Raw genomic sequence first — 6,211 nt, forward strand, 5'->3', positions numbered from 1 at the left:
TTTCTATACAGAGCCTTTCTTATTTGGGCCACTAGAAAGATTATATTTCTTCCACTCAAGTAACCCCATTGCCAACAGCCAATCACCTGCCTCACCCTCCTTGCTAAAGAAACTGAAGCCTCTGATTCCATGGCCAACACTTAGGGCCAAGTGTTCCCTGCCGGCCACATCTCGCTGAATCACTGTACCCCCTACATCCCAAATCTTCACGGTTACTTCCCCATCCCACTTCTTTGCTTAGATTGAGAACTGTTTTCACAATCCCACCGGGTAGAGGTTACAAATAGGTGCGATATCTGCTAGTCCTTGTGTGAAGATCTGGGGCCCTGCAGTAGATCAGTAGATCTTATTCACAGGGTGGTGGCAAGCCCATGCCCCAACTCAGTGAAATTAACAGTCGTAGGGGATTTGTGTCACACCAAAGCATATTTAACAGGCCACTGATAACCACTTGCCAATTCCACTGAATCACAAAGTGTTAGAGCTTGGTGCAACTTTAGAAATGATTTGCTCTGATCTCCGTTTCTCTTGTAGGCCTTGTCAGAGTCTTAGCATGGAAATTAGAACAAAAAGTAACCAAATGTTGGGGTGCAGAGTTTGGACCTGGTAGCCAAACTACCTAGGCTCAACTCTGGTTCTAGCCATTATCATGAGGCCTTGGCCAACCCACCTCCCATCACTGTGCCTCAGTTTTCTCATCAGTAAAATGGAGTAAAAGTACTTACCTTAAAGGACTGTTATGAGACTTGAATAAGTTAATAACTAACAAAGTGCTTAGAAGAGTGCCTGGTACATAACCGAGCACTATGTGTTTATAATAAATAAACTAAGAAGACAGGACCTTCTGTGAGTCTCAAACAGTTATACACCCACTGTGGGTGCCTTCAGATTGGATTAGATAGTTTCTCGGGGCCCCTTTATTTTTCTATCCTGGTGACGGCATCCCTTGCTGGGATGGGTGGGTCTGGAAATCCCATCCTGCGCCGCTCTCTGAGATGACAAAACAGCTCTTTGGAAGCACCAAGAAGAACATGGTCGCAGAGGTATAACTCACCTTGCTGAGGCAAAGACCTCTGTGACTTTGAGTTTTGCCTTGGCCTTAGCCAAAGTCATTGCAGGAAGCTGCTAGGGAGCTTGGAATGGAGAGTGTGCCCACCGGCGGTCTCGGGGGGCTTCTGACGGATATCACTGCGCTGGCATTGCTGGGCACTCTTCACTGCCTGCCCTCTGCCCTGTCTCTCTCTGATCCACCGCCTGTTTGATCTCTTGAAGGTGGCTGGGAACTCAGGATCCTCCCTTTGCTTCCACCCAGGCATTCTCCTTTGGAGTCTGATTACGTTAAAAGAACACTATGATTCATTTGGTGCCGCTGCTCTGGGGGGTTGGAAGCAGGGACAAGAGAGTGATGCGGAAAGGGTACAAGTTGGACGTGCACAAAGGGCCCAGATTTGGAGGATGCTCTGCTCACTGCGGATGAGGAAAGAGTGCCAGCCCCTGCACTGGTGCCTGTCATGGACCCGAGGGACAGGAAAGCTCCCCCGATGCCTGCAGAACCTCAGAGGAACATAGTCTGTCTTCAGGCACCTTATTCTCCATTGGCTATGCCATTGATGGTGATAGCAGGGAGACAGTGGGCAGATGTTCAGGCTCAGGTTGCTCCTCTCCTTCCCCCCGACACCCCTAACTCCCATCCTTCAGCCCAGTCTCTCAGCCTGACCACGGGCCGGCAGCCCACCTGCACTCCCTGCTAAGTTGGAGCCAGCTTCTCATTGTACCATTGTCCTGCTCAAATTCCCGGTCTCCCCGTGGCCTCCAGGACAAGGTCCAGCTGCTCAAGCCTCAATCATCTTACCCCCGCAGCTGCCCTGCCCAAACAAAATTATGCCGTGCTTTGTCACTCCAAGCTGTCATTCTATATCCTACAGTAGGAATACCTCACCTCCAAACTTGAGTAGAAACCATGAGCTTGGATCATCTACTCACTGGGTGGCCTTCGGAAAGTTACTTAACCTCTCTGAGCCTCGTGTTCTTTGTCTACAAAATGATGCTATCCAAGAGAGAAGGGCTTTTGCGTAAAGGTACTATACAAGGGTTTAGTCCAGTACCTTGAACATACTAAGAGCTCAGTAAAAGTTGGTTATAATAATAGCCATAATAATAAAGATGATGGGCATGATTGTTCTATCTCAAGTCATCACAGACTTCTGTGAGCTCCCAACTGAGCGCCACTTCTCCTTTGTTTGAAGTCTTTCTGAATTTGTGACCGTGCTCACATTCTGCATGGTATTATCGTGGTTTTCCCACTTATCCTGTCTCTCCTTTTGGAAGCAGGAGCTATGACTGACCTCTGGATCCTTTGTCTTGTCTAAAAATGGATCCTGGTGTTTAGTAGGTGCTCAGTAAAAGTTTCTTTCATTTGGATGTTCCCCTGGGCCCTGGAGGGAGGGCCAGAGAAAGTCGATGGTGCTCCTGAGCTGCTCAGGAGTAATGGGTCCCTCTTTAGAAGCGAGACAGAGTTGCTCACTGTGGCACTGGGCCTGTGAGGACACGTGGCACAGCCTGGGCAGCCACAGGGACCAGCTCGTGAACTGTGCCCTCATGCCCCACACCCTACTTCTCAAAGCCTGGACCGGTGCTGTGGTCAGTCACCAGAAAGAACAGGGGAAGTGTGTGCAAGAGGGCAAGTGCTTTTGTCACTGAGACTCTGCTTGGGAAATGGGAGAAGTGGAGGGGAAGAACTCCTATGTTCTGAGGCTTGCAGAAGGAAAATGGGGGTAGGAAGGAAATGACTTGGGCTGTCCCCAGCTCAAAAGGAAGACACTGCTCCTGTGTGTGGAGTTCATCAGGGAAATTCTCCTCCGCATTACATGGAGCTCCACAGCTTGATGAGGGTGAACTCAGAGGGCTCCCAGCTCTCCGACTCATCTGAACCGCAAGCCTGGGTTGGCAGGCACACAGTTGCCTCTGCCCCAAGCTGACCTTGTTTGAAATTCCCCATGTTGCCATCATGGTCACAGGACTCAGTCACCCTGGGCCGTAGGTCAGTTCACTCACAGTTGCTGTCCTCTGTGAATTTCAATCTGAAGAGACAGGCTGGCCTGTCCCCCACCTCTCAGGAGCCTGTATCTGAAGCTAGTCCCAGGGATCAAGCCGTCTGTTCTGACCCCAGCCCCGAAAGAGAGGGTCACACGACCAGGTGGTGATGGAGCCAGGGCTTGAACGCAGAACTCTGCTGCTCAGTCCAGCGTACTGTCTACTCCCCGCCAAGATGCCCCCCTGGGCTGTTCACTCCAAGGACATAACCCACGAAGAAAGGAGGGGTTGTGAAATACTTCCACTGGAAGCCCAGGGCTGGCTGAAAGCCCAGATGGCTCTCTCTCTCTCACCCCTCCTAACCTAGTCTCAGTTCCACAGTTTTCATTTCACTCATTTGTGTTAACCCTTCTTCTCCATGAGGCTGTGGACTGCCTTCCAAGGAGCAGCTCCTGAGAACAGCTGAGCTGACTTCTGCTTGCACCTTCCCGGACACCTGACTGGCAAGACCTTTGCATTGAGCAATCACCTTGTGCAAACTGACTCTTCCTTGCCCTTCATCATTACTCGGCAACTCTGCAAAACAGTAACTGAACTGTTTATTTGTACTTCAAGCTCAAGATTGAAAAGCTAGCTTTGTATTTCTTTCTTTCCCTTGAGGAGGTTACTAGGGACCTATGGGATTTCTGGTCTTTGACTCCTAACCAGTCACCTTAATCTTCTGCTAGCCCCCAGTCTGTGCCAGGTGACACAGGATGTGCCGGGGAGGAAATATGATATCCCTCCAGAGGGAAGATGCCCCCAAATGGAGACTTACCATTCACTCAACAGCACCCCCAACCACCCATCCCCATGGCCACCAACCAACACTCGTTTCCATTGCATCCAGCCAGCCTGGGGCATTCTCTCCTATGTTCGTTCTGAAGTTTTATAGTTTACAAATCATTTTAGCCTCATTGTAAGTGATGTCCAGGTCCTCTCTGAAGGATAAGCAGGACAGGTGTTCAGATTAGAGAAGTAGCTAATCCTATATATTTATGCACGTATCTGGAACTGATCTGAGCAAGTTTACATGGTTAGAAAGCAGTACAGTCAGCCCCCTGACCCCAAATACACTGCCCATATGGTCTTTCTTTTCCCAGCTGCTTTCCTTATTATCCATCTCACATACCCAACAAAAGGAGCTTTTTAGAACACCAGTTTTCTCACACTATCCTCACCTTCACAAAGCTTCCGAGCCTCCTAAATGCCTGCAGAATAAAATCACGATGATTCAGCTGGTATTTCAAAGTCCTCCATGCTGTGACTCCAAAGTGTCCCCTCAACATTAATTCCATGGCTTCAGTTTGGCAGATCTTTTTTGAATTTCCTACAATGCGCTGTGTACTTTAAACCTTTGGGCCTTTATCCTGTTGCCTCTCTAGACCTCCACATGCTTCAACCCAGATGTACCCTCTCAGACGCTGCTTTACTAGGGCTTCCTCCTGCTAAAAGTCTCTCCTGGAAAGCCTCGGCCCACAGTAAACTCTACCTTGTGAAATTCCACAGACTGTGTCAACCACACTGCTCTCTGGACCTAGGGAGCAAACCTGCATCAGATAGAAATTGAAGCCCGACTCTACCATCTGTCTCCACCTCAGCCCAAGGCTGGCTGGGCTTTGCGTGCTAGAAAAGGGTCATCACATGCATCTGTTGGTGGCTACCTACTAAACATCAGGTTCAGGAAGAGTCTGGGGTAGGATCTGCCTTCTCATGACTAAACAAGAAGCACAATAGAAAAAATTGGGGGTCAAACATTAAAAAAACCCTCCTATTCCATCCCTAAATTATTAAATGTGCCCTTCTTTGTCAAAAGAGGAGGAAGGAGGAGCGCCTGGGTGGCTCAGTCGTTAAGCGTCTGCTTTCGGCTCAGGTCATGATCTCAGGGTCCCGGGATCGAGTCCCGCATTGGGCTCCCCACTCTGCAGGAAGCCTGGTTCTCCCTCTCCCCCTCCCCCTGCTTGTGTTCCCTCTCTCACTGTGTCTCTCTCTGTCAAATAAATAAATAAAATCTTTAAAAAAAAAAAAAAGAGGAGGAAGGAGAAAGGGAGGAGGAGGAAGGTATGGAGAGGGATAGCTCAAGTGCAGACCCAAGGAGCCTGATTCCCATCTCTGGCTCCTACAATAAGCATAGAGCACTGGGAATAGAGTCCTTGTACCATTTCACATCAGAGCGTCCGATTCCTCAACTGGAAAATGTGTATGATTGCCCCTACTCAGTCCATCTCACTGGGTAATAGATGTAAATGTGCTTTGTAAGTGTCAGTATCAGACCTATATGAAGGATGGTTAATTTCCAAAGCCCGGGCCACTCCCTTCTCCCCAACCCTGCCCAGTGTCTTTCCTCTGTGAAAATCCATGAGACCTTTTGGGTCCATAGAAGAGTGAACACTCCCTTTTGTACCTTTTGCTGTTGACTGATGGCTGTCTGATGCTGGAAATGTCCCATGACCCTCGAGCTATTATTAGGGCTTGTTAAATTGGCAAAGGGAGACTATAAACAGACAGCACAGCCATCACCAAACTTCTGGTGTCTCATTTCAGGAACCAGTTTCAAAACAAAACCTTTCCTTTAAAAGAGAGCGCATTTTGGTAGCTCTTCCCAACAGACTGAAAGGAAAGGGAATTATACTTCGCAAGATTAGGGAATTTGTCTCCCGTGAGTTTGTTCAGCCTCAGTCCTTAACGCCGGAACATTTGTTCCAAACTGCTACTTAAGCCTTGAAGTTCAGCCAAGTTGGGTTGACTTCAGGGTGCCTTCACTGCCGGTTTGTCTGAGCTTCAATGCCCTGCCCTGGGACAAATGGCCATGACTCCAAAAGGGGCAGATTTTCAAGGAAGAGCAACAAGATTAGGGGAGGGAGGAGTTTGGGGCTGAGGGGTTCCAGGGATTTTGCTCCTAAGTCCATGCCTCCCTCCAAGTTACCCATGGGAAGGTATACATCCCACATTCTCATCTGAATACCCTTGGCTTTCAGGATCCGGTGGCCCAGCAGGCTGCTGTGAACCTTCCACATAACCTTTCCCCTCCCTTAACACACATTTGCAACCTCGCTTCATTTACCATCCCCACCTCCTCTAAAGAAGCCAAGATATTTTAAAACCCTTGTTTTGATCTTCTTTGCATATCAGTTACACT

The sequence above is a fragment of the Leptonychotes weddellii genome, chromosome 1 (assembly GCF_054177405.1).
Source record: "Leptonychotes weddellii isolate Sample4059 chromosome 1, ASM5417740v2, whole genome shotgun sequence".
Lineage (NCBI taxonomy): Eukaryota > Metazoa > Chordata > Mammalia > Carnivora > Phocidae > Leptonychotes > Leptonychotes weddellii.